Here is a 27798-nt window from a genome sequence, read left to right on the forward strand (position 1 = left end):
CGTGCATGCGGGCGTCAATGTGCGCATGCTACCTGGTGCGCAGACATGGATGCACGATTTTATAAATCCAGTGGATTTACGCACGTAGGCCTTTTAAAATCCGAGCTATATTGTTTGTGCTTCCCTGAAAGTCTGATTGAGTGCTAAATATGAATTAAAGGATTTTACATTTTGGGGTTGATGTTCTAAAGGATTTATTTATTTACTTATTTATTTATTTTGGTTTGAATACCAATATTTTGATGACAATCATACCGGTTTACAGCATAACTATGAATAACATAACAAAATAAAAAATTTATGTGAATAAAACCCAGATTATGCACGTAAATCACCTTTTGAAAATCAACTGGGACAGGGGCAGGTAAAAGCAAGTGTGCAGCTCAATTCTATGTGTAGTTTTTGCGTGCACTCCCAAGAGGCAATCCTGGAGGGGAAGAGGCACAGAATTGGGCCGGCAAGCAGAGGGGCTGCCGCCTTCTCTGGTCGCCGAGGCAGCGAGGCGGTAGGTGAGCCCCCCCCCCCCCCGGCACACACAGCGAGATGCCAGCATGTGAAGATGGCCTCGCCTACAGACTGCCCACCGACAAAACCAGAGCTTACATACCAGCGGCGGCAACGCCGCAGGCGCCTGTGCAGTAAGGTGCACACTCTTGGCACGCGCACGAAGGAGCACAACAAAGGAGCTTGCCCCTTTGTGCGCGCGTGAAGAGCAGGCTCATACAGTAGCCCCATACCCACAGCAATAGTGACTCAAACTGTATCGAAACCATAATTGGAAAAGGTATATATAGAGCGCTAAGAAAGAAAACACTAAAAAAAGAAGCTAAAAAGGACCACACAGCTGATCTACCCCACGATAAGTAGAAACGCTTCCACACTCTCATCTTGCTTTATGTTTGCTCTTCTATTGAATGCTCAATCTCTATCAATAAAGAATCCCGCTTATCGACAATCTGCTAGATGACTTAAATCCCTCCATTTGTTGCATAACTGAAACCTGGCTGAAAAGCAAAGGTAATGTGCTAATGAAGCAAATATCGAATGATAGCTATGCTGTATATCACTTTCCAAGACCCAAACGAAAAGGCGGTGGATTATTAATAATTAGTACAAAAAAGAACTCAAACTAGTACCTTACAAGGTAGAAATTAACCCACCATATGAGACTGCAATTCTAAAATCCCCCTCAAATAAACATAGGTCTGGTCTACTGTCCCCCCAGGAACACTACAAAAAGACTGCTCACCACTGATTGAACTTTTCGCAAAGGTATTTCCTACAGCAGAATCTACGTTAATTGTAGGAGACTTTAACCTCCATGTTGACAAAACACTGAGAACCTTAGGCTGTGAAATGTTTTTAGAAGCAATGGAAGCCCTGGGATGGTCACAGTTTGTCTAAAAACCCAATCATAAAGCGGGTTTTGAGACAAACTGTGATCTAATATTTGATAATAACAGCAATTGCTTAATTAATATGTGCACACAATATTGCCCTGGCCTGACCACCATTTAATAAAAGCAGAAATAGCCTTCACCAACCAAATCCATAATAACATAGATAACATGCTTACGTTTACTTTCAGGAAAAAGATAGAGATGGAAGTACTTGCCGAACCTATAACAAATAAGCTCCTAGAAATAAATCAAATCAATTCAACATCTGCATTTGACTCCTGGGATAAGGTAGTCAATGACATAGCAGAAAACCTTAGACCTATCCAGACAAAACTATTGACAAAGAGAAGATTAACTCCAAGCATAAGAAGCCTTGGTACAATAATGAATAAGAAGGAGTAAACAGAATCTGAGAAAATTAGAAAAACAATGGCGGAAATGCCCATCTACTGAATCCCTTAGGAAAATACAAATCCAGCCTTACAAAATACTGTATGCTAATCAATAAAGGAGAAAAAAAAAAGATTACTATGCAAAACAAATCCACGGAGTGATATTCAATTCTAAACTGCTCTTTGATGTTGTTAAACATTTAATTTAAACCCAACATCTTCCATCTTTAGAAACGACAGCTATACAAAAGCCTCCTGCAACAAATATGCAACCACACTCTTAGAAAAAATCAATAAGCTGAAAACACAATTCCCCAACAAACAACTGAAGAATCGAGTATCATAGTTAAGTGGTCTAAGTTTGACAGAGTATCGAAGCTGGAAATTAGTCAAATCATAACTAAAATTTAACCTGCCACTCATCCATGTGATCCAATCCCAGCCAGCTCCCTGAAACAAATACAAAATATTTTCACTTGGTCACTTGGTCACTCACAGCATTAATTAACCTGCCTCTCTCAGAAGGAACTGTCCCAAATGGACTAAAACCAAGCAGTGATAAAGCCAATCATAAAAAAAACAAGGCTGGTAGAACGGATGATTGGGACAGCTACCATCCAATATCCAACCTACCGTTTCTGGCAAAAATTCTTGAGAAAGCAGTGTTATCCCAACTTGATAATCACCTGGAAGATCACAATATTCTATTCCTAAATCAATTCGGATTTAGGAAACATCATTCAAATGAGACACTCATCTCACTAATGGACTCAGTTTTAAGAGGGCTAGACGTAGACAAATCTTACTGCCTTGTTCTAATCGACTTAACAGCAGCCTTTCACACAGTGGAGCACAACCTGCTAAGCCATCAGATGAGAAACAGTGGGATCGAAAACAAGGTTCTCAGCTGGTTCTATTCATTTTTATCTAACAGAATATTCCAAATCAAATTGGGCAACCATATATCTGACGCCTTCCAAAGTGACACAAGTGTCCCTCAAGGCTCAGCCCTCTCGGCAACACTTTTCAATATTTACATGCTCCCTCCGTGTAAACCACTAACAAATCTAGGAATATCTTTCTTCCTGTATGCTGACAACATGCAGTTTTACATACCACTCTCCAAAACATGAGAATACAGCCTTGATACTTTCTAAATATATGAAAGCCATACAGCATGAACTAACATTAAATCCCCAAAAGACTGAAATCATCTGACTGAGTAAAAACCCTCCAATAGTTAAATCACCCATCCTGGACCTGGGCATGTTTCAAATAAATCCCTCAGTTCAAGTACGGGACTTAGGAATTCAACTAGATGAGAACCAAACAATGAAAATGCACTTCAGTAAACTAATCAAATCCGGGTACACCAAGCTGCGTATACTCTAATATGTACTGTATTGCAAACTCTAATATGCTCAGACCTAGACTACAGATATCCAAAAACAAATAGTGACATATATAATATTCCAAACTTTATTAGTATTCAAAAATGGAAAAGATTCCAGAAAAACAACCTTTAAAATCTCACACAAGGAATATCGACCTCAAACCCAAACATACCACTTAATCACACATTCATACCACACTCACCACACACATTTTCCAATACCTTTAAAAACATCTTCATTTTTAAATTAAATTTTTGCATATAACCCAAAATTTCCATTTATATTACAAATTTTCAAGTCAAATTACAAGCAGAGAAAAATTCAATTTCCTAAATCTTGCACATTCTCATGGCAAAATTATTTCAAATCCTCTTCTTCCTCTCTTGATCTTCTCAACATGTTTCGCCTTCCACAGGCTTCTTCAGGAGAATTTTTAAAGAATTTCCTGCTGCTTATATATTTTCATCATGTTCATTGATTCAATATTCCTGTATAGATGACATCTATACGTCCCATAGACGTATAAGAACAGACACGTCCCCCGACTCTTAATCTTCAGCACATCTCAAACGAGCTCTCACAAAAGTGCCATTTTCACCAAATGGCATTGTCATTCCTTAGGAGTTACCTCATCGAACTCTAGAACCAACTACTTGTACCACCTCTGAACGCCGACATCTGACTATGATATTGTATCATATAAGGTAATTGATAATTTTTCTTTTACCTTCCCTGATTTAAAAGTGTGGGTTGCATATCCAACACCAACATTGCCTTTACTATCTGCTGAAGTCATTGCTTTGGGACAAGGACACGCGTTCCTTCTGGCGATTCCAGATTTGAATATCACTTGCTGTGAACCAGTTAAGAGATGTGTACACTGTGAGGGACTCAAGATACTAGAAAATATATTATATGAATGCCTGGCATTCTTTTGACTTGTTTTGTTTTGATATGTTTCCTTATAATATTCTTTAGTTTTTATTGTAAGCCTTTCAGTGATGATAACTGTACTTCATTTATTTATTTTTATTTATTTAAAGGTTTTTATATACCGATAACCGTTTGCACATCGTATCGGTTTACATGGAACAGTTGAGTTAACTAATAACGAGTGAAAAAAAAAAGTTACATTGAACAATTTGGTTGTGTAGCATGATAAGAAAAAGGTACATGACATGATAGGAAGAAGGTGCATAACTGTTAATATATAGTGGTAATTATATACATAGTAGTAACTAGTAACTTTGTACAAAGTGCTAAATAGGCTTGAAAGATATCCTACTTTCTAGGGCATAAAATTAACAGTCCTTGTCTCTTCGCCCTAAACAGAATCTAGAATTTTTTGGGAGAGAAAACTCCTATCTAAACCTTTCCATGACATTGGCAAACCTCTTTTAGGCCTTTGGGAACAGATTTAAAACCTGGGGTACCAAAATTGTAATTTATATCGCTATTAGTTTAGGTTGTGTTTTCCTCGTTTATGTTTTGTGATTGTGAAAATGTTCTTCTAGCGCATCATTGCCTTTTGTCCAAATTGTGGTTCAGTTCTCCGACTTGGGGGGAAAATGGAGTGTATTAGACATGGACCGACAATGTGAAGAACCTTGCTGCATGAACAGGGCCAGTTAGGCCTCTGAAGAATTGAACCACTGACTGAGCTGTATAAATTGTGAATTTATATATTTAGGATTTGTTATGCCTTTTGGCTTCTCTTTTCTGTTAAGCTCTGGAAAACTAAACCACTGAATTTTGTGTGCTAGTGGTGAGTCTCTGAGGCCATCAGGAAATCTGCATTACTGAGCCATCTGTAGTCACGTTCCGCTGACCTTTATGAGCCAACACCTGGCAGGGTCCCTCTGCCTTAGGGCTGGAGTGCACGGGCAAGAAAATATTATACAGTATGATTGATGGCTGGGTATTGGCAGGAAAGTCAGAACAAGAACAGATATTCTATATAAACAACCTTACAAAACCAACTTTTCAGTACTGGCTATAATGCAAGATGTTCATGATGTGCCAGTTCTCCAGTACTGAAGGCCTAAGAGTTCTGGACTGCTCCACTGCTGAGTTTCATGGGATGACCTCTTTCTATTATTTTTCCTGGTTTACATGATACTTTATTCTTACATGCATTGTAATTTTTATTAGTCCTGGATTATTATTACTCAATTTACTGGGACAATAAATGTGAAAATCAGCTAAGCATTTTTTGTTTGAGGGAATTAAAGAGAACAATGTCACCTAGTAACCTTAACCACTCCCCTTCCATTACAGGAAAGAAGCTGTGCTTCCTGATGGTCTTGACAGATGCCTATATTTCCCGCATAGAAGAAAAAATGAGTCAAACAATATGATTTGCACATGTCACCATGTCACTCTAAGTATATAGGGTGCAATTACTTAAATCAAAGTATTAGACTTTATATCTACATTTAACAGCAAGTTTGGAAGAATAACCTAGTGGTTAGAGCAGAGGGCTACAAATCAGAGAAGCCAGGATTCAAATCCCACTACTGCTCCTTGTGACCTTGAGTAAGTCACTTTACCCTCCATTGCATCAAGTACAAAGTTAGATTGGGAGCCCTCTTGAGAGGGAAATACTCACAGTATCTAAATGTAATCTGCTTTGAAGTGTCTGAAAAAGCATAAAATATATATATATTCGAACAGTAGCTCCCATGTTTCTGTATTCCTTAGCCCCAGTGAAGTAACTTGCACAATGGAAATGTAGCTAAACATGGTTGAAACTATTGCTTATGCTAAAGTGTCGAGATCAAAAGGTGGAGTAATTTTAGGTCATCTCTGGATTCCTTCGGGTTTGTTTGTGGATGGGAACCATTAAAGTTAGATCCAGGAAGCAGATGTATTTAACCCCAATAACCCTCTTCCTCCTCTCTCTCTCTTTCCCGACTGCCCCCATGCATTCATGACTCTTTGATACTGAAGTCAGCTGAAATGCGTACGCCTGAAGGTTGCCCAGTGGTGTCCACGGTGGCCGTCACTCGCGTAACATTCTCACTCCAGCCTAATTCTGTGTCATTTACTTAGAACAACTTCGTCTTCTCCACTCACAGTAACATTTGTATGAATGCTGCAGCTCCACTCACTGTGCATATGATTTTCTGCAGAGTTAATATTTCATTTTTAGCATTGATTGGGCAATAGGATTTCCTTTTGGGTTTGGACCCATAGGCTAAATAAGAGAAAGGAAGGTAGTTATGGGGTATTAATTAGGTCGGAAATGATACACAAAGTGGCAGGAAGCAGACTTTGGTGGGGATGTCTGGATGAAAAGAAAGGGGAGTAAAGTAGCAAAGGTTATTTCTTTGGTGATGGGGAAACCCCACCCCCCCCCAGTGTCTTAATTTAAGCAACTACAGTAAAAAGAGCATGAAATAGTAGCCAGCTAGGAGTGCGACCAACAATAAGGAGGAGAAGATTAACAAATGTTTAGGACAAAACTAGTGTGTTCTAAACATGTCTGCAACGTAAGGAAGAAAATAACGTAGAAACAGAATATGCTGAAAAATCATGCCTGCCCATTTAGAATCCTAAACTTCGCTTTGAACCGTAGACCCTACTTGATCCACTTTGAATATTTTTTTTTTTTTAAAACGGAAATGCAGTGTGTATATATATATATAAAGTAAACAAATAATCTGTGGCGTTATCCTCAGAAGAAATGTAATGATCCACGTTTATCTGAGAATTGGATCCCACATTCTCCGTAGGTGACTGCTTTCATCCCTTTACCACCACTCTCCGGTGGGCACTTTTCTGACAATGACTTTTTCTGCCTCACTACCTTTTAATTTCCTTGTCTTTTTGCAGTTCTTCTGGTGGCATTTCGTTCTGATTAAAAGAATATGTGGGGAGCAGAGCAGAGTGCTGCAAAGCTGAATTAAGCTGTTTTCTGTCAGGTTTAAAAGGACCACAGAATTCAGCGTACAGCCCAAGAAGACATAGATGTGTGGACCCCAAGTGTGGGAAGCCAGGCGCATCACCCCAAAGAAATGACCGGGTTAACAAATGTTTAAGATGGCAGAAACGGAACAAGCAAAGCAAAACTAAATGCTGACGGCCAAAAGTGCAAACAATTTGTCTGGCTCTGAACAATCCCTGGCCACAGTGACATCTTTATCGAAGATCGAGGGACCTAGATACGAAACCACGTCAAAGCCAAGCATTAACGAGGGTTAGTTCCCACGTTTATTAAACGGTGGCGACTGAGAATCACAGTTTAGTGAATACTGTGGTAGGAGGTTGTTCCCATGACCAGAACATGTGGATCGGTCCCCCCCCCAACCAGCTCCGGTGATACTTAAAGAGGTATGAAGCCATGAGTTCCAAAACCGACCCCCCCCCCTGCATCGTGACACCAACCCTCCTTCTGAAACCCATTCCCCAATAAACAAGGCTGTGCAGGCCTCTTCTTCAACGGCCCCTAAACAAGTCCACTTGCAAGCACCTCCCCATCCAAAAATGTAAAAATTAACAACCCCCCCATGTTGCCAGCCTCTTTCTCAAGTCTCTCCCCCTCCCAATCCCCTGATTACCTGTGGGTGCACACGGAAAATACTGGGGCAGGAGCAATCCTCAGTTGCGCCTGCCTCGTTGGTGTCATCATACAAAATGGAAGTGGCCGATCCTCAGCTCCGCTTTTCCCACAGGTGGAGGATTGTTATTTTTTTGTTTTTTTTTGCATTTTTGGGTGGGGCTATGGATTACAAATGGTCACTTGATGGAGGGGGGGGGGGGCCTGCAGAGGCTTGTTTATCAGGAAGGGGCTTTGGAAGGGAAGAAGAAGGGGGCTATGGGACTCGACTCTTCATGTCTCTGAGGGGAGGGTAACTGAGAGCATTGGCAGATGCATTCGCCTGCTGACACTGTCGGAATTAAACTGGACTGAAGGTGCAGGTAACTTCTGCGGCTTAATGCGGAAAGTGATGTTTATCTCAATGTGCATTAATCCATTTGCATATTAATTGAGCTGCTTTGGAAGCATTTCAATGCAAGACAGATAATTCATTTTTGGCATTTTAAAATATGTTACTGGCAGGGCAGGAGGGAGTGGGGATCACTTCTGCCCCAATTCACATGGATAGGGTAAGTTAAAAGGTGGGGAGGGGGATTCCACTGGTTTGGAGAATTATTTTCCAAAACCCAGGAGATGGGTGGGTGCTCTTTTTTCAAAAATTGCCTCATTCAGTTGGTAGGGTTTTCGTAAATAAATTTTACTTTGGTTTTCTTTCATTTACAAAATGAAAATAGGGAATTTTGTTCAAATTTTCTATTTGGTTTCTTACAAAAGCACATCCCTGGTAACTAGGAAGCAGAGGGGAAACTGAGCTTGTAAATATCAGTATCTTATGTTTACCACAGCTGTTCTGGCTGATATTTTCTACAGAAAGCAAGGAACTCAGAAGTATTTCTGTTTTACTGGGATGGTTCAACAGACGTTTTCCTCACAGTGGACCATGTAAGCCAGCTTCCCAAACCTGTCCTGGGGATCCCACAGCCACTCAGGTTTTCAGGATATCCACAATGAATATGTGGGATGAGCAGTGTGGGAGTGAGCCCTTAGCACCGTGGCGAAGTTAATGCAGCCTTGTAGGCAAACCTACAAGGCCTATACCGACAACTGGCGAATGCGCCCTGAAGCGGGACAGGCTGGAGTTTCGCCTATACCGGCCACTTTGCCCGCAGGTTGAGCCCTTGGATTCTGGCGGTCACCAGGACTTAGATGGGTCCCTAGGATGGAGGAGAGAACAAGAGTCCAAGTGCATGCTGGGGTCAGGACAGGCAGCAGACTGAAGACACCAGAGACAGACCAAAGTCAGGACAGGCAGCAGGCAAGCATGGTCCAGTCCAAAGCCAGAGGTCAGGTCTAGGCAGCAGACAAGAGTGGTCAGGTCCAAAGCAAGGAGATCAGGCCAGGATTGGACAAAGACACATGAAAAGGCACTGGATGAGATAAGGATAAAGGGTTGAGGCTGGACAAGACAAGGTTAGATGAGGCAAGGATGGATGAAGCAAGACTGAAAGAAGTAGGGCTGGACGAGACAAGACTGAATGAAGAAAGGCTGAAGAAGGCAAGGCTGGAATCAGGAACAAGAATGCAGGATAATCAGGAACGCAGGAGCAACACGCATTGCATAATGCAGGAGACCCATTGCAGAGGCAGTGAATGTAGGAATGTGCTTAAGAGGCCCTTATGTGCCACGGGCCGGGTGACATCATCTGAGGGCCTATGGGCCTTTTTCCACGGCGGGCCTTTTGAAACTTCACAGGCTCTGCGCACACGCGTGTAAGAGAGGACCCAAGGGAGGCTGAAGTAGGATGGCATGCGAGTGGTGTCCCAGGCGGAATGTGCCACTTGTAGTGGTGCTGCTACCGGTGGCATCCCGCTGCACGGGGGGGACGACCGGCAGGGGCCAGGTTGTTGCTGATGTGAGTGAGGCCAGTCGCGGGCGAGTCCTGCAACTGGCGAATGAAACATGAGATAAATTTGCATATACTGAGTCTCCTCGATATGCATATTTACCTCATGCATATGCATTGTGGATATCCTGAAAACTCGATTGGCTCTGGAGTCCCCAGGACAGGTTTGGGAAGGCCTGGAGTAAGCGGTCACTATATTATGCACAAGGCAGAAGAGCTCCAGTACTTATCCAGAGGTGCTCCAAAGGAGTTTTGACAACATCCTGAACCAGAGAAGCTCCAAAGGGAAACATAACCCATAATGAAACACCACATCAAGCTCATTGGTGCCTAGGAAATGGAGATAGTGTTTTTCTGCCTGGACAGAGTGGTGAGAACGTAAGCATTCCCTCTGTGTCAGAAGCTGTAATAAAATTGACCCCTTGGTATGTGCTTGAGTGGTAGTATACCTGCTTCTCCAGTTAGCTTGCATGAGGTGACTCTTCCCTGGTCATAATCTTGCAAGGTAGTGTCTTTGGTTTACTTTGTGTACACATAAAACTCTTCTTTTGGTTTTTGATGGTTCTGCAGCCCTCCCTTCTGATTCATGTTGTGAATCCGGGTCTCCTGCATGGCAGCCAAGTCATTGAATCTGCCTTATATTTTCTTTAAAAAAAAAAGCCTTCTCATCATACTTTGAGCCCAGAGGTTTTCCAACAGTGAGTAAATGTTATTGGATGCTAGTGGAACATTTATAGTTGTTTATTTTGTAAAAAAAAAAAAAAAAAGATAGTAATGCATGCACAATGTGTGATACCATTATCCTACGACTATTTGAGATTACACTGCCATTACTGCTTTAACAGCAAATACCAAGAAACATAAAAAAGCAATGGGAGAGATAATAACTAACTGGAATTCAGCTTACACAGTGAGACACTGCTGTTAGGCTGGTAGTTCTTTATTGCCTTATTACTGGCCTCTATTTAAGTTGGGAAAATAAACACGAACTCCAATAAAGCAGCTGTCTGATAAAAGTGCAGGTTGATCCACCTGCGGCTGTTTTGGCTTCCAGGAGATGCATAGTAGCTGAATGGTGGCTTATCCTGAATATTTCCTATTAATAAAAGGGGAAATCCTGCTATTCAAATTTTTCCTTCTGTATACTGCACTAAAAAAAGTGGAATTTGTGGAGGCTGTGCCCAGCTAACCTCTATGTGGAAACTGTATATTAGTTCTCCTGGTTGCTCAGAAATGCTTAATTAGCCTTTGTAATGGCAAAATTCATGGGTTTTTTTTCCCTATATTTTCTTGTATATGTTTTGTCTTTTTATTTCACTAACAGTTCTTCTCCAAAAACTGATGCAAGATATATAGTATCAGACTTTGGTACTGCTATGTTGTGTTGGCCTCGTGAGACTAGAGATTTTTCCCCAGGGATTCTTGTGGAATCAGGATGAACAAGGATTTCAGTGAAGTATGAGGCATTGTGGGCAGATGATTTGCCTTCTTTCCTTTAGATCATCCCAAAACCATGACTCAAACATATGCTGTGAGTGATTTCCTTGCCATTTTCCATAGGAGATCAATGCTACCTGAGTGACTTTGCATGTCTGAAAGAATAATGGATAGAGAATGGAAGCAGCAAGTACATTTTACAGCTTGGTGATGGGCAGGTCTGTAGTGCTTTATAAAACACCTCTCTTTGCCCTATTCATGGATATTAGGTCTCCCGTTAAGTCTTTGCTCTTGCTTTGAGCGGCACACATTTTTATTTGCTGGCCTGCCCAAATGGCTATTTCCCTTGAACCGGTTTCCAGTGGTGGAATGGGTGAATCCATTGCTCCTATCTATTAAAATACCTTCCCGCCCCCCATCTTTCCCAGACACCCAGGTAAGACACTTTACCTGGTTTATGCACAATTCAAACTGACCAATGCTAGTCATTGCATCTTTAATTTGAAGACTATATTTTCTTCAACTATCTTCCTCATCGTTACTACCAAGGTGTGGGTGAGTGGATGGTCAAGGATCAAGCATCCTCTGTTGAGATCTTCCAGAAGGTGCTAAGTGATCATACTTGACGTCAATGCTCATTAATCTCAAGAAAGCATGGGGTAAGCACAAAAAGCTTGATGTGGTTAAAATGAGCTTTTAATAGCATAAACCTAGTTGGTTAAAATTCTCCTCCCACCACCCTGGCTGCAATCTGTCCACACAAAATTTCTATGCACACAGATTTAGCCGGATGAAAAAGGGGTTCGGTAGGGTTGTGCTGAAGGCTAGGTTTTCTAATTTAGCTGGTTAGCATGATGTTCAAGGCTAGGTGGCTAAATCTGTTCATCTAAATGCGGGCCACCCAAGTGACGCCTTAAATATAACCTCATGACTTTTGTGCGATTAGATTTAACCAGATATTTAGCTGCAAATTTAACTGGTTAGCTGCAGTGAAATATCTGGACAAAGTTTGCCTGGGAAAATTATCCAGTTAACTTTGCTGCTCAGCAGCTCTTTGACTAGATCTACCTCAAAGGATCCTAGGTTGAGGAGAAATGAATTGAAGGCCAGAGGACAAGGGGGATGTGCAGCAATGCAACAAGAAGTACATTGGCCAGACTAGGTGGGCCTTAGGATCCTTATCTGCCTTCATATTTCTCGTTACATATTGTACATCATCAGAACAAGGAACTGGATGCCTAAAAGATGCCGTGCATTGCTCTGCTACCAATTCATGACACTGGGGATACTTGAATGCCTCTAGTGTTACCCGTGCTATGTTTGCTCCGAGTCAGCTTTACGCTTTATCCATGTAAAGTCTGACCCTCAGGTGTCTTCTGTTCTTTTTTCCTTTGACAGATACTTTATAACTCTGGAGGTTTATTGACAGGCCTGTTATTTATTGTTACAGGATGATTTACGGTGGAAGGACTAAATGTCCTACAAAAGCCAAAGCACAAACAATCTCTTGGCACAGCACTGCACACAAGCAACTGGAGTGCTTGCTGCTTTACTCTGACCAAAAAGGAAGACTGAAGGGGCAGATAGGGAGCTGGGGTGAACGAGGCTCAGCGGTAGCCTTATCTAGTTAAGCGGCTACTAGTTCTGGTGACTTTTTCTAGGCCAAGTACATTTGTCAAGGAAGAAAGCGGTTACTCCTGAATGTATAGACAGTGTCCGTCTTTCTTGCCGGTGCGCGCATGTTATAAAATCCGGGGCGGCGCACGCAGGAGGGGGGTGGAATAGTGCAATTTTCGCACGACGACGCATCGCAGACTTCCCCCAGTTCCCTCCCAGTCCGCTCCAATTAAGGAGCAGACTGGGAGGGAACCTTCCTACCCCCTACCCTAGCCTCCCTTCCCCTTCCCCTTCCCCTCTCCTCCCTGCCCCCTATCCCTCCTACCCCTATTTTTTGTTGTTGTACCTTTTGCTCCTTCAAAGGAGCAGTAGCAATTTGCAAATGGCCGCTGCACCAGCCGCCTCCAGCCCCGCTCCGCCCCCTGGACCGCCCCTCCCCGCCCCTTTGCCGAGGCCTGGCTCTTGTGCGCGTAACGGGGGTTAAGCGCGTGGCTGGGCCCCTTCTAAAATGCGCATCTCGCGCGCAAGGCCCAGTCGCGCATGTATCCCCCATTTTCCCCACACGCAGGGGATTTAAAATTTAGCCGTAAGTTTGTTAATGCTGCTTCATGGTGACACCCCTGCTCTGCAATTTCTAGGATATATTTGCTCGGTGCACTAATCAACAATCACGTCTTTAAAAATTAAGTGCCTTTAGTTGCAATTAAATTAGTTTATTTAATAAACACCAAGATGCACTCCTCCTTGTGAGAATCTACTGGCAACTGTCTGATTATGCCTGGAGAAGGAACATAGTTTGAGTTTCAGAAGTAATTTGTTTCATAGGCTATTTATTTGCACTGTATGATTGCAGAGGATGCAAAAAAAATATTCTAATCAGCAAATTACACACTTGTGGCCCAGATGTCATAGATCCCTGAGATCAGAGATACAGCTGCAAGTTTAAACCTCATTTCACATACTGACTGTTACCATCAATGTGGCAATTTATATACTGGGTCACTCTAATTGTCCATCAACAGCTTGCTGAGGTTAAATCCGAGTGGACTGGAACTTTTATAAGACCTGTGAGTGTTACATTGACCCTGATAGTCTCTGCCGATAAATTGGGACTAGTGACAGTAATCAGTGGAAAAATATGATAACTAGATCTGAAGAGTTATCTGTACTATAAAACTCAGGCACATCTTGAAACAGCTGCTGTATATCATTCAGATCTGCAGTGGCAGGAGGCTGCATTAGTAGTGCTCAGCAAGGGCCCTTATGAAACAAAGATTTTTTCCTATGAGCACAGAACAAGGAAAAATTCTTTTACAGTAAAACTCTAAGAGGTCCAATGTACTAAGCTGCACCAGCTTTTGCAAATAGTGGATGCCGTTGTTTTGGAAACTCTACAGCGCACTCTATCTGCCATTTTAAGGGGCAATTTTCAAAGATTTACGCAGCGGTTCACACATAAGATTGGCAAGTACACAAGTAAGTTGTGGGTAAATAGCTATATACTATTTTGGAAACATTGCGAGGACGCGCGTACCTTGTGGTGTCGCGTGTAAATGTTAACAGGGAGAAAAGGGACGATTTAGGAGTGTTCTGGGGCAGGGTTGGGAAGAACACGCGTAGGTTTCTATTTTGCAAGCAGTAGCCACTCATACATTACCAAAATTGTCCGTACGCTTTTACACCTGCTAATTAAATTGTGGAAGTGAAATTGCACTTGTCTACTGTCTGCAGTTTTTGGCTGGGAGGTCTGGGTGAAGTGCCAGAGTTCTGAGTGAATTGGTAAATGTGTTGGCAAACTGATGATTGCACAAGTATTATCATAAATGCACATTCTTAATAAAATGCATGCCTCCCTGTATAACTAAGGGTTTTACCCACACCTTACAATTATTACATGTGTAAAATACAGTGTATGCATCTAATTTTATAAAATGGGTCGAGAAAATATGTGGTTTCCTCCATTACAAATATGCATGCACACTGCCTGCCAGACAGTTTATAAAATCCTAGAATCAATCTCCTTGGGCCCACTTAACACACACAGGGCAATTTATGCAGACTATGCGCAATAATTTGTGACTGTGACAGTCGGCACACAATCTATGCAAAAATAGTTACATGCTCATTACCTGTGCAGGCTTGGGTACATTTTGCTCAGTAATGGCTTTGTGGACACAATACTGCAAGAAAACGAGGCTATTCCTCAAGGAGGTGTAGCTCATTTTTTTGCAGGAAACTGAATAGCAAAATATCCCACACAATTTAGCTTGGAGGCTTATTTGCATACTTGCAAATAGCACACAGTAAATGGATTTAGCATGCACTATTTTGCAAAGTCCATCCTGAGTTGGTGCATCGATCCATGAGCAGTCTTATACCTTTTTTATTTTGGCATCCTTCTACATTAGGTTTCTGGAGCTATTGGAACTGACTTTTGCTGGAGCTGTGGTGCCATGAACCTTCATTCGCAACTACTGAAGGTTGTTGTCCTCTATTTTTAACAATCCCCACCCACCATCTGTCCTAGCCATTGCAGAGACAACCCTCAGCTAAAAAGCCATTGCCTGTGACTCCCTCCAGACCCTGGAACACATGTATCCTGAGTCTGGACATTTTATTTGTAGCATATGAACTTTCAAAAGCCACACAGATCTCTTCTGAAGAGTTTTAAAATCTTCTGGACAGTGATTGTAATTGCATGGTTTTCGCAAAATCATCCTCCAGGTCCAGGACTAGCACTGCTGTGCCACAAATTGGTCCCTGCCTGTCATCCTAACTATACTTTAGAAAGTAATCATAGATCTGCTCTCCATTATGGGCACCTGTCTATCTTACACAACTCATAAAATCTTCAAAGCTGGTGCTTACGCTATGCATAGAATTAATTTACACTTTCACTAAATAGAGAATACTCTGTTAGCCACAAAATAAATTAATTTTTTTTAAAAGAAGGCAAAAAACAGTAGCAAGGTAGGAATGCTACATTTAGTAGGCTTGCAAATATTTTAAGATGCTTAAGGTACAAGCTTGTGAGACTACTCTGAGCTATTAATAAGGCAATATCTGATATTTTATTTTGTTTTTGTTTTTTTAAATTAGGAATTTCATTGTATGGATATTCTAATGGGTATGAGAAGATGTCCACTTTGTAATCTTGCTCTGCTGCCTGTTTGCACAGCCGTGGACACAATAATTGACAAATATTAAACAAGATTCTACTTCCCTTGATTTGTTTATGTTATCGCAATGCATTCTGTTCCTTGCAGCTCTCTGTTAATGTATTCGATTTTAACTGGCAGTTAAGCTTTTGGGCTTCCAGCTTAGTTAAAATCAGCCTCCGCGGGGCTACAGTGTCATGAACCTTCATTTGCAGGTACCCAGTATTGTAGGACAGTTGGGGACAACCCCCTCGGAGCTCTGACAGACAGACACATAGAAAATCCAGACTGATCACAACAGTCTTACTGAACGTGCAGTGTACGGATCTCCTGTAAAGGTGGGCCCAGTCCCTCTATACTCATCGGAACTCTTTTCGAACTACAATCTTCAACTTACTGGGTAAGATTACAAAATCCAAAATAATCCACAGACCACAAATGCCAGGACCTATTTTGGCAATAAGTGAAACACCACTCACAGTCAAAATCCGAGCAAGTAGAATTCTAGACTCTCTGTCCCATCTTCTGTTCTCCACATACAGTATACAGATGCAAATTAGTCACACAGGAGTTCTCAAAAATTGATCTGCAAATTACGAACAAATGTGATTTATAAATTCCAAAGAGAACTGTGGATAACTAGTTGAAAGATTCACGGGTCATGATCTACAGATCACTACTGGCCTGGCCCATCTCTGCTCCCTTGCTTTAGACTCTTCCACTCTATGGGACAGAGAAGGAGGAGACAGCAGAAGATGTTTCTTGCAAGAAATATTTTGAATGCACTCAATATTTGTAGGCACTGGCGCTAGAGAGTGTTGGCATCCATTTGTCTTCAGTTTCATTCTTCTGTTTGTGGATAGTTGTCTCGAAGTTGTTTTTACACAAGACGGCAGAACAGGTTCATCCGTCTGAGAGGAAGCGAGAGAGGGAGAAATAACGAGAGACTTTGTTTAAATGATCAGTGGCCAGGTGTCATGAGCCTGGACGGTTTAATGTGTGACACTGCCCATGCCAGGCCTGGAGTCCTCAGATTGCATTCCATGTGGAGCCCTCTTCCCTTTTACCAGCTCTCTTAAGTAGGGGGGAAAAAAAAAATAAACGGTCAGAATAAATTGCTTAATTCTATCTAAACTCGTTCAGGTTGCTTCCGAGCTGCATAGTGTAAAACTTCGGGCTGTAATACCCTTTCTGGTGCTGGAGTCAATCAGGATGGCCTCCTCCTCCACAGTGTTATAACCAGGGCTTCTGTTCTTAGGTGCTTATCAATTGTAAATTTAGGTGTTTATTTTCCATATAATTAGGGGTTCTTTGAGAGTACAAAAAAAAAAGGTATTTTTCATTTTTTTTCACAGTGCAGGCACTATTGGCGAGTACCTTTTCTGGTTGAATTAAATACGTACAGGAATCGTCAGCATGGAAAAGAGAGAAAAACAGAGCGGCAGATCCAAAGCAGGCAAAGGAAGGGGTGGGAGAGTAATAGAGGCAGAGCTGTTTTTCCAGTGTTTATCCAATAAACACCTTTTTTTTTTTTTTTGCATTGGGGTGTTTATCGGCATTTAGCAGTTAAAGCCTACAATCAGAAATTCTAATTATAACACAAATAACCGTTAAACAATAGCCAGGAGAGTTTATAGGAGTTATATATTTCTGCAAATAAACATAGACTCATGATTAAATATGGATTGCCTGTGCCACTGCATTACATTTGAAATAAATCAGTAATTGTCATTGTGGCTTCATATCAGTTAAAGAAGTCGTATTAGCTATTCTTAAAATATCAACATGACATTTTTTTTTTACCCCTATTTCTTTCTCTTGAGGTCTTATTCCCAAGCGTCTTTTTTTTTTTCATGCCTTTATATATGTTCTTATACAGACTTTATACTTTTCTGTAATATAACGTGTGCACCTTTAATTACAGCTACATACCCTGTTTTTAAAACTTCCAGGAGTTTTAAAAATGACACAGAGGCTGCTGGCACCTTCTAGACTTAACAGATCTACTGAGGCACGAGCTTTTCAGGAAAGGAGTCCACTTCTTCAGATCTCAAAGTCGACTCTTCTCCTTGAAAGCCTGTGCCTCGGTAAATCAGAAAGCGCTGCCAGCCCCTGGTGTTTTTAAAACTCATTCCCCATGTCAAGTCTTCAGTTGCTACTGCTGCAGTCCTGCTTTAGATGTATCCATGTGATCTCTGCATGCCTCTGATATTGCCTCTGATTGTTTCACAGCGTGCACTGATTTTGTGTGCAGGCCCTGCTGTGCAGTGCACGCCACTAACAGGTTTTAAGAACACTATTTTGATGCAGTGGCATCAGTCAGATTAATTTTATGTCTGCTACATTAACTTATTTGTACTTGTGAATCTTTCTTTCAAAAAATAAGCAGGGTCCTAGTCATCGTTGTATGAATCTGTTGATTTCTTCCTTCATTCTGCCTTTTATATACATCTCTCTTTTGTCCGTTTAAATTGTTTTCTTTCACTTTGCATTATTTTCCCTCTCATAAGAACATGCCATTCTGGGTCAGACCAAGAGTCCATCAAGCCCAGTATCCTGTTTCCAACAGTGGCCAATCCAGATCACAAGTACCTGGCAGGATCCCAAGGGATAGATAGAGTCCAAGCTGCTTATCCCAAGAAAAGGCAGTGGATATCTGCAACCCCACATTAATAATGGTTTATGGACTTTTCCTCCAGGAACTTGTCCAAACTGTTTTTAAACACAGCTACACTAACAGTTTTCACCACATCCTCTGGCAATGAATTCCAGAGATTAATTATGCATTGATTAAAAAAATATTTTATCTTATTAGTTTTAAATGTATTTCCTAGCAACTTCATTGTGTGTCCTCTAGACTTTGTACTATTGAAAAAGTAAACAACTGATTAACATTTACTCATTCCATTCCACTCATTATTTTATAGACCTCTATCATATCTCCCCTCAGCCATCTTTACTCCAAACTGCGCGGGGGGGGGGGGGGGGCCTAATTTTAACAAAGTACAATTAAGGAGCGGACTGGGAGGGAATTTTCCAACCCACCTACATAACCTCCCTTCCCCTTCCCCTCTCCTCCCCACCCCCTACACCTAACCTACCTTACCTATTTTTTAAGTTGCTGCTCTTCCGGAGCAGAAGCAACTTGCGCACGCCGGCTGACTGCTGGCGCACACTTCCCCGGCACAGCGGCACAAATGGCTGCTGTACCAGCCGCCTCCAGCCCTGCCCCTCCCCGCCCCCCCAGACTGCCCCCTTTTCAGACCCCGGTATTTAATGGCGTACCGGGGTTTACAGGCGTGGCCGGGCCCATTTGAAAATAGGCCCAGCGCATGTAAAACCCGGCTACACATGTAAACCCCGGGATTTACACGTGGCGGGGTTTAAAAATGTACCAGTAAGTGAAAAATAATTTTCTTTGATTTGTATTAAATGAGCTACTTGCTAACTTCATGGTGTGCCCCCTAGTCCTTCCATTATCTGAGAGAGTAAATAACTGATTTACATTAACTTGTTCTAGTCCCTTCATGATTTTGTAGACCTCTATCATATCCTCCCCCGCCCCAAATTGAACAGCCCTAACCTCTAGCTTTCTTCATAGGGGAGCTTTTCCATGGCCCTTATCATTTGTCGCCCTTCTCTGCACATTCTCCAGTGCAACTATATCTTTTTTGAGCTGTGGTGACCAGAATTGCACACATGGTGAGGTTCAGTCTCACCATGGAGCAATGCAGAGGCATTAGGACATCCACCATTTTATTTGCCATTCCCTTCCTAATAATTCCTAACATTCTGTTTGCTTTTTTAACTGCCACAGCACACTGAGCCAATGATTTTAAAGTATTATCCACTATGATGCCTAGATCTTTTTCCTGGGTGGTAGCACCTAATATGGAACCTAACATCGTGTAACTACAGCAAGGGTTATTTTTCCCTATATGCATCACCTTGCACTTGTCCACATTAAATTTCATCTACCATTTGGATGCCCAATCTTCCAGTCTCACAAGGTCCTCCTGCAATTTATCACAATCCACATATGATTTAACTACTCTGAATAATTTTGTATCATCTGCAAATTTGATCACCTTACTTGTCATACCCCTTTCCAGATCATTTATAAATATTTTAAAAAGCACCGGTCCAAGTACAGATCCCTGAAGCACTTCACTGTTTACCTTTTTCCACTGTGAAAACAGACCATTTAATCCTACTCTCTGTTTCCTGTCTTTTAACCAGTTTATAATCTACAAAAGGACATCGCCTCCTATCCCATGACTTTTTAGTTTTCTTAGAAACCTCTCATGAGGGACTTTGTCGAATGCCTTCTGAAAATCCAAATACACTACATCTACCGGTTCACCTTTATCCACATGTTTATTCACCCCTTCAAAAAATTGTAGGAGATTTGTGAGGCAAGACTTCCCCTGGGTAAATCCATACTGGCTGTGTCCCATTAAACCATGTCTATATAAATGTTTGTGATTTTATTCTTTATATCAGTTTCCATGATTTTTCCTGGCACTGAAGTCAGGCTCACTAGTCTTTAGTTTCCTAGATCATCCCTGGAGCTCTTTTTAAATATCGGGGTTACATTGGCCATCTTCCAACCTTCAGGCACAATTGATTATTTTAATGATGTTCAAACAAGCATTTACTTAATCTTACCGTACCCCTGACCACTTAGCCTTGTAACATAATTGCAAGGTAATATAATGTAATATAACTACTGCTAAATAATTTGTTATATAACTTGTAATATAAGTACTGTTAACTAATTCGTTATATAATTACTGTATCCTCCTTTCTATATTCCTCCTTCTCTCTCTAGGTCTCCCTGACCTTCTTCTCTCTCTCCCCCATTCCTCACGATATCCCTGTTAGATGTAACTATTATTTTCCTTTCTTTCTGTTAAGTTTTTTTTTACCCCAGTTGTATGTAAACCGATGTGATATTCATTTGAATGTCGGTATATAAAAGTTCTAAATAAATAAAATGATAGGTCTGAAATTTCATGTTTGAGTTCTTTCAGAAACCTGGGGTGTATACCATCCGGTCCAGGTGATTTACTACTCTTCAGTTTGTCAATATGGCCTACCGCATCTTCCAGGTTCACCATGATTTGGATCAGTTTATCTGAATCATCACCCTTGAAAACCATCTCTGGAATGAGTATCTCCCCAACATCCTCTTCAGTAAACACCGAAGCAAAGAATTAGTTTAATCTTTCTGCAATGGCTTTATTTTTAGCCTGGCAGTTTCCTCATTCTTTGAGGAATTGGATTGGAACCTTCTCCTTCTGGGACTAATAGTGCCACAAAAGCCACTATAGGCAATTATCTGTTTTTCCCCATTTTAACACTCCTCCCCATTACTGCAGTGATAGTACTTGGACAGGGACTATAAATTGCATCTCCTTCTGCAACCTGGTATACATGCAGCTTCAATCCGGCCAGTTGGCATCATGATTTGCTGATGCTGGGACTTTCTATGGGCTGCTGTGGATGCTTCCTCAGGTTCTGATGAGGGCAAGCTCTGCAGCACCAAAATTTACTACATTTCATAATGGTGGGGCTGACTAAGTAGGAGAACCTGTCAAATCTTTAAAATGTAATCCTAACTCTGGACGATGACTGGAATGAAAAGAAAAGGATTTAATAATTTGTTCTGATTTAAATATGAGTGGAATTTTAGGAATATTTGGATTGTAACATATATATGGATTCAAGAAACATATTGAAACCGTTATTTAAGAAATGACTGAACACATTTTTAAGAAGCATTAAATAACACATTTTGTGCCTTCATTTACAATGTATGCACTTCTCTGGACTTGTTGTAAAGCTAATGATATATGAGGCCTATGCAAGTATTCAATTGTGACCAGGATCATCAAACCAGAGGCAAAAAAAAAAAAAAAAAAAGAGTAGTTTTGATAATGGCCCGATCACACTACAAAACTATTGTGACAGATGTGGGCAAACCAGATAACCAGGAAAAGAAATCACAGAAGTAACTCGAATTACTATTTTACGATAAAATTACACTTTATTTTAACGGGAAGTTTAATCCTTTTGCTTTGTCCATGGGCATCCCCAATGGGGTCAGGTGACTGGATGCTACCCGCTCCGGGCTCTTCCGCCCCACCCCCCACTATGCCATACTGTACAGGCTCTCAATCTCAACCAAAAGGGCTAAGGGACCATCTCAGCTAATGAGCTTTCCCTCAGCCCCTTCTATCTATTACCACAATTCTCCTTCATTCCCTCCACCCCAATTAATTGGTAAATTGTAACTCATTTATGCAACAATAATGATCTTTGTCCTTATGCAACTTTTAATGATCCCTGTATTTGCAATGTTTTCCCTTAGCCCATATTAACTATTTTTGTTTTAATTGTTTAATACTGTTTTAAACCCGTTCTTTGTAAAGCTATGTTAGCTGCCTTACCAGTTCTGTGGAAACCGATGTGATGTTCCGAACGAATGTCGGTACATAAAAAATGTTAAATAGATAAATAAAAATAAATGATTCAGACCCTAGAACTGCCCTTAGCCAACCAAAGGGGTGAGAAACAACCAAACAATGGCCGCTTTCATATCCACTCAATGTGACCCACCCAGCAGGAATAGTATCAATGATTTCTGATGTAAGGCTCTTTCCTGCTTCCTGCTCATGAGGGGGAAGGGCTCCTGTTAATCACTCTTATTTTGGCTGCTAGTACAGTTATGCACATCCCTATGCTCACTCATTGAGTATAGATATAACCTTTACTGGAAAAATATTATGCAATGCATTACCATTCCCTTTATGTGTGTCTGTATGTACACACACATGCGCACGCACGCACACACACACACATATGCACACGAGAGATCTATAACAATACATTCACGCTCAAATGGGGTCATGCACATGTATACAGAACAAAGGGCAATCACAAGGATGTTACAGCTAGCCACTTGCTGAGAATAAATAATCCCACATACAGTACACTAACCAAATGTTCTGTATAGACAATTCTAGCCTGATTTTAGTGAGATTAAAAAAAAAAAAAATTTTGGTGTGCGAAATGCTATTGTCCATTACAATAAACAGAAAATGACTTGCAAGCTGTAGAGCTATTTGTCTTAGCACAATACATTATTCTACGCTTCCTGAATCCTAACTTGAATTTTTCTCAAAAAGATTTTATAATCGCTGGAGCTGTCTAAATAAATAAAAATTCTCTTCTTTAATCTCTACATACACAGCATTTAATCTTACCAGCACTACCAATGGCAGCCAGTATGCCTGGGTATTATATGTTTGCTTTAAGGAGTAAGAAAGCAAGTGCAACAGACTTTAAGTAGTGAGCGGTATTGAAACAGTGTTAGTGTAGGGTTCTAGTTGCCTTATTGGGAAAAAAAGGACTCTGTTTACTGGACTAAAATAAGAAGTTATCCAAAGTCTAGTAAAAAAAAAAAAAAAAAGCCCATCCAAGGATGGAAAATGCCATGAAATGTAGAAAGTGCATAATTGAGATGTGTGATAGTAGAATCACACCCCCATCCACTGTCCCTTATTCCCCCTTCCAAAGTCCCTATTATCCCCTCACTCGATCCCCTTACTCATCTTGGTTCCCTCCCCACCCCATGAAACCCTCACTCCCCCTGGTTTACTCCCCCCCATCAAACCCCTCATTTACCCTGGCTCACTCCCTCCCCACCACTCCATGAACCCCTTCACTTACCATGCTTCATTCCCCCCAAACCCAGTTCAGTCATTCACTCCTCCCCCCCCCACCTGATCCCCTCACTCACCCTGGTTCTCTCCACAAACCCCTCAGTCACCCAGGTTCCCCCATAAACCCCTATCCTGGTTTACTTCCCCCTCCCAAAACCCTCATTCATCTAGCCCCATTCACCCTAGTTCACTCCCTCCATCCCCCCACTTCCCTCCATCCCACCCCCACAAACCCTTCATCCCTGTTCAGTCTCCCCCATCCATCCCCAGATCACTCATTCACTCCCCTTCTTCACTCATTTCCCCCTCAACTAGGGGGTAGAATCAACTAGGGATGTACACACACAAAAAATGTGTTTCTTCCAGTGTTTCATTTTGTTATCGTGCCATTTTGTGTTTCCCTATATCAGGGTTTTTTTTGTTTTGTTATTAAAAAAAAAAAAAAAGGTTAAAAGGCCTGCCCTCAACCCTTCCCCAAAACACTGTCCACTGTTCACTGCCTCCAACCTGTCTTTTCCGGGGTGGGCAGGAGAGGGATAAATGCATCGTCCACTGCTCCCAATGTTTGTCTTTCAGAACGGGCTCAAGTTCCATACAGGGACAGAGAGGGGCAGAGCTGGAAAGTAGAGGGAGGGAGGAGCAGAGCTCAGTTAGCAGGCGCAAGGCAACTTTCCTCTCTATTATAGTCAGATGATGTTGCACGTGAGTTTCCCCGAATCATTTCTGGAGAAAGAAACTACGTGGACTAGAAGCTCGTATCCGTCCTCTTTGGATCATTTTTAATATTGGTTTAAATTATTAGGTATCAGCCTGCAAAGACTCCAGAAATTGCCTTAGGGAGGATAATTTTCTAACTGCGTGGGATGGGGTAAAGTCTGCGTTGCAACATTTGCACACAGACATTACCCTGATTTTCGGTGAATTTATATGCATAAATTGGCTTTGAAAAAGTCCCATGCAAATGGGCTGGCATAGCACCAACTCACCCACTGAAAGTGATGTCTGCCTGCCTTATCGTGGAACAAAGTCAGCATGGCTTTACCCAGGGCAAGTCTTGCCTCACAAATCTGCTTCACTTTTTTGAAGGAGTTAATAAACATGTGGATAAAGGTGAACCGGTAGATATAGTATACTTGGATTTTCAGAAGGCGTTTGACAAAGTTCCTCATGAGAGGCTTCTAGGAAAAGTAAAAAGTCATGGGATAGGTGGCGATGTCCTTTCGTGGATTGCAAACTGGCTAAAAGACAGGAAACAGAGAGTAGGATTAAATGGGCAATTTTCTCAGTGGAAGGGAGTGGACAGTGGAGTGCCTCAGGGATCTGTATTGGGACCCTTACTGTTCAATATATTTATAAATGATCTGGAAAGAAATACGACAAGTGAGATAATCAAATTTGCAGATGACACAAAATTGTGCAGAGTAGTTAAATCACAAGCAGATTGTGATAAATTGCAGGAAGACCTTGTGAGACTGGAAAATTGGGCATCCAAATGGCAGATGAAATTTAATGTGGATAAGTGCAAGGTGATGCATATAGGGAAAAATAACCCATGCTATAATTACACGATGTTGGGTTCCATATTAGGTGCTACAACCCAAGAAAGAGATCTAGGTGTCATAGTGGATAACACATTGAAATCGTCGGTTCAGTGTGCTGCGGCAGTCAAAAAAGCAAACAGAATGTTGGGAATTATTAGAAAAGGAATGATGAATAAAACGGAAAATGTCATAATGCCTCTGTATCGCTCCATGGTGAGACCGCACCTTGAATACTGTGTACAATTCTGGTCGCCGCATCTCAAAAAAGATATAATTGCGATGGAGAAGATACAGAGAAGGGCTACCAAAATGATAAGGGGAATGGAACAACTCCCCTATGAGGAAAGACTAAAGAGGTTAGGACTTTTCAGCTTGGAGAAGAGACGACTGAGGGGGGATATGATAGAGGTGTTTAAAATCATGAGAGGTCTAGAACGGGTAGATGTGAATCGGTTATTTACTCTTTCGGATAGTAGAAGGACTAGGGGACACTCCATGAAGTTAGCATGGGGCACATTTAAAACTAATCGGAGAAAGTTCTTTTTTACTCAACGCACAATTAGACTCTGGAATTTGTTGCCGGAGGATGTGGTTCGTGCAGTTAGTGTAGCTGTGTTTAAAAAAGGATTGGATAAGTTCTTGGAGGAGAAGTCCATTACCTGCTATTAAGTTCACTTAGAGAATAGCCACTGCCATTAGCAATGGTTACATGGAATAGACTTAGTTTTTGGGTACTTGCCAGGTTCTTATGGCCTGGATTGGCCACTGTTGGAAACAGGATGCTGGGCTTGATGGACCCTTGGTCTGACCCAGTATGGCATTTTCTTATGTTCTTATGTTCTTATGTAACTTGTGCGGGCAAACTTTCATACGTGCCCTGTAAAATAAAAAAGTGCGCACCTGGGTCCCAACTCTGCTGCCTCCAGAAGTGCAAGCAACAGGACACAGGAAACTGGGTTAAACGCTTCCTTTTACGTGCACTGACCCTGGGCAACGTTATATGCAAAAAACTGTTTTATGTAAGTAAATAGCTTGGAAAATTGCTCAAAATGGGTATCTACCATCTCCCTTTAAAGGTACCATCATTTGTCTTTCATCAGTTTTCCAGAGGTTTTTTTTTAATCTTTATCCTGATTTTCTCGTTCTTTCTTTCACACTGTGTCTCTCTCGTGCCTGAAAGCCTCCTTAGTTAACAATCTGCTCTTCTGAACCCTTTCTCCAGAGCCCTGGATTATTGTGCACATTTGTCTGAGTCCTCCTTGTTTGCTTGAAAGAAGCCAGTTCAATTTAATTTGCTCTTGGGCATCACATATATTTCAGATCCTGACTGAAATGGAATTCTCTTTGATGTCCATCTTCTGCACAGACTATGAAACGAACTGAGTAACAATAAAGGCCCCCGAACTCACAAAACGGCAGTTCTTAAGAAATAAATCCCTAATTCATCTCTTTCTCAAGGCTACGGTGAGTCTAAACGCCAGGCCAAAACCATGATTGTACTGCTTATGGATGTGACTTATGCTAGCATGTTCCTGGCCTGCCCCTGTCTGAAGGAAGCTTCCGGTGTTTTCGATTTCAAAGTTAGCAGGCCTTCGAGGGAGAATTTTAACATCTCAGTCTTTGGAGAAGGGCATGCTAAGTAATTACAGGACAGTTTTCACTTTGCCAGAAAGTTAGATCATGAGAATACAAGGTTTGATGAGACCTGACTTATTCCTCAGAGACAGTTAAAGGTGAATTTTAAAAGCCTAGTGCATGCATTAATTAGGGAATGCGCGAATATGATGGGCCTGCAGGAGCCGAGCGGATTTTAAAAGCCGGCGAGATCCGCGCGTATCTCCCGCGGCGCGCGCATTTAGAAAGTTTTCAAAAAGGGGTGGGGAGTGGGCGTGGTCTGAGCAAGGCACGGGCATTGTGGGGTTTTAAGGGTCGGGGCTGACTGGGAGGAGTGAAGGCTATTAAAGCGGGGGCTTTTGGGGGACCTATTCCTTAACTGGGAGAACTGGGGCCAAACCGGTAAAACTGGGAATAGTCTCAGTGCTCGCCTCTTTTAAAATCCCCGGATGTATGCAGTAGAAATGTCATTTGTGCGCAGTTGTGCACGCCCACTTAAAATTTGGCACACGTGCGCACACAGCCAGGCTATTTTATAACGTGTGCATATATGCACGCAAATTATAAAATGGTCGCGTCCTTGGGCGCGGGCCGATGCATGTGCGCTGGTTTGAAAGTCACCGTCCCTATGTTCTTATGGTCCGTGTATCATCTCTTCCAGGCTGGTGAATTCAGCATTCGATGAGAGCCGACGGGGCACTGTTGAGCCTCAGATGGAGTGGATGTGCGCAGAGCGCAAGTGCAGGAGGTGAGGAAAGCCACTGGAGAAGGGGAAGGGAATTAAAATGCAGGACCAGAACGCTTCATGCACATTTATTTATTATTTTTTGTTGTTTTGGTTTACCTTTTCTGGTCACTGCTGGAATAGCTGCACAAGGTGCAATGTCTCATTCGGGGAGGGTCCTGGGTAATAGAAAACGCCCATCAGATGCATTGCACACAGTAATACCGTCAGGAATAACGGTGGTTACCGATTGAGAAATAGGATGGGAAGAATTTAGCTGCAAATTGGGTAGCAAAGTGTTTTGTTTCGGGTTTTGTTTTTAAAGATACAGATAGGTCCTGCCTGATTCA

Source organism: Rhinatrema bivittatum, chromosome 18 (genome assembly GCF_901001135.1).
Source record: "Rhinatrema bivittatum chromosome 18, aRhiBiv1.1, whole genome shotgun sequence".
In the NCBI taxonomy this organism is placed as follows: Eukaryota; Metazoa; Chordata; class Amphibia; order Gymnophiona; family Rhinatrematidae; genus Rhinatrema; species Rhinatrema bivittatum.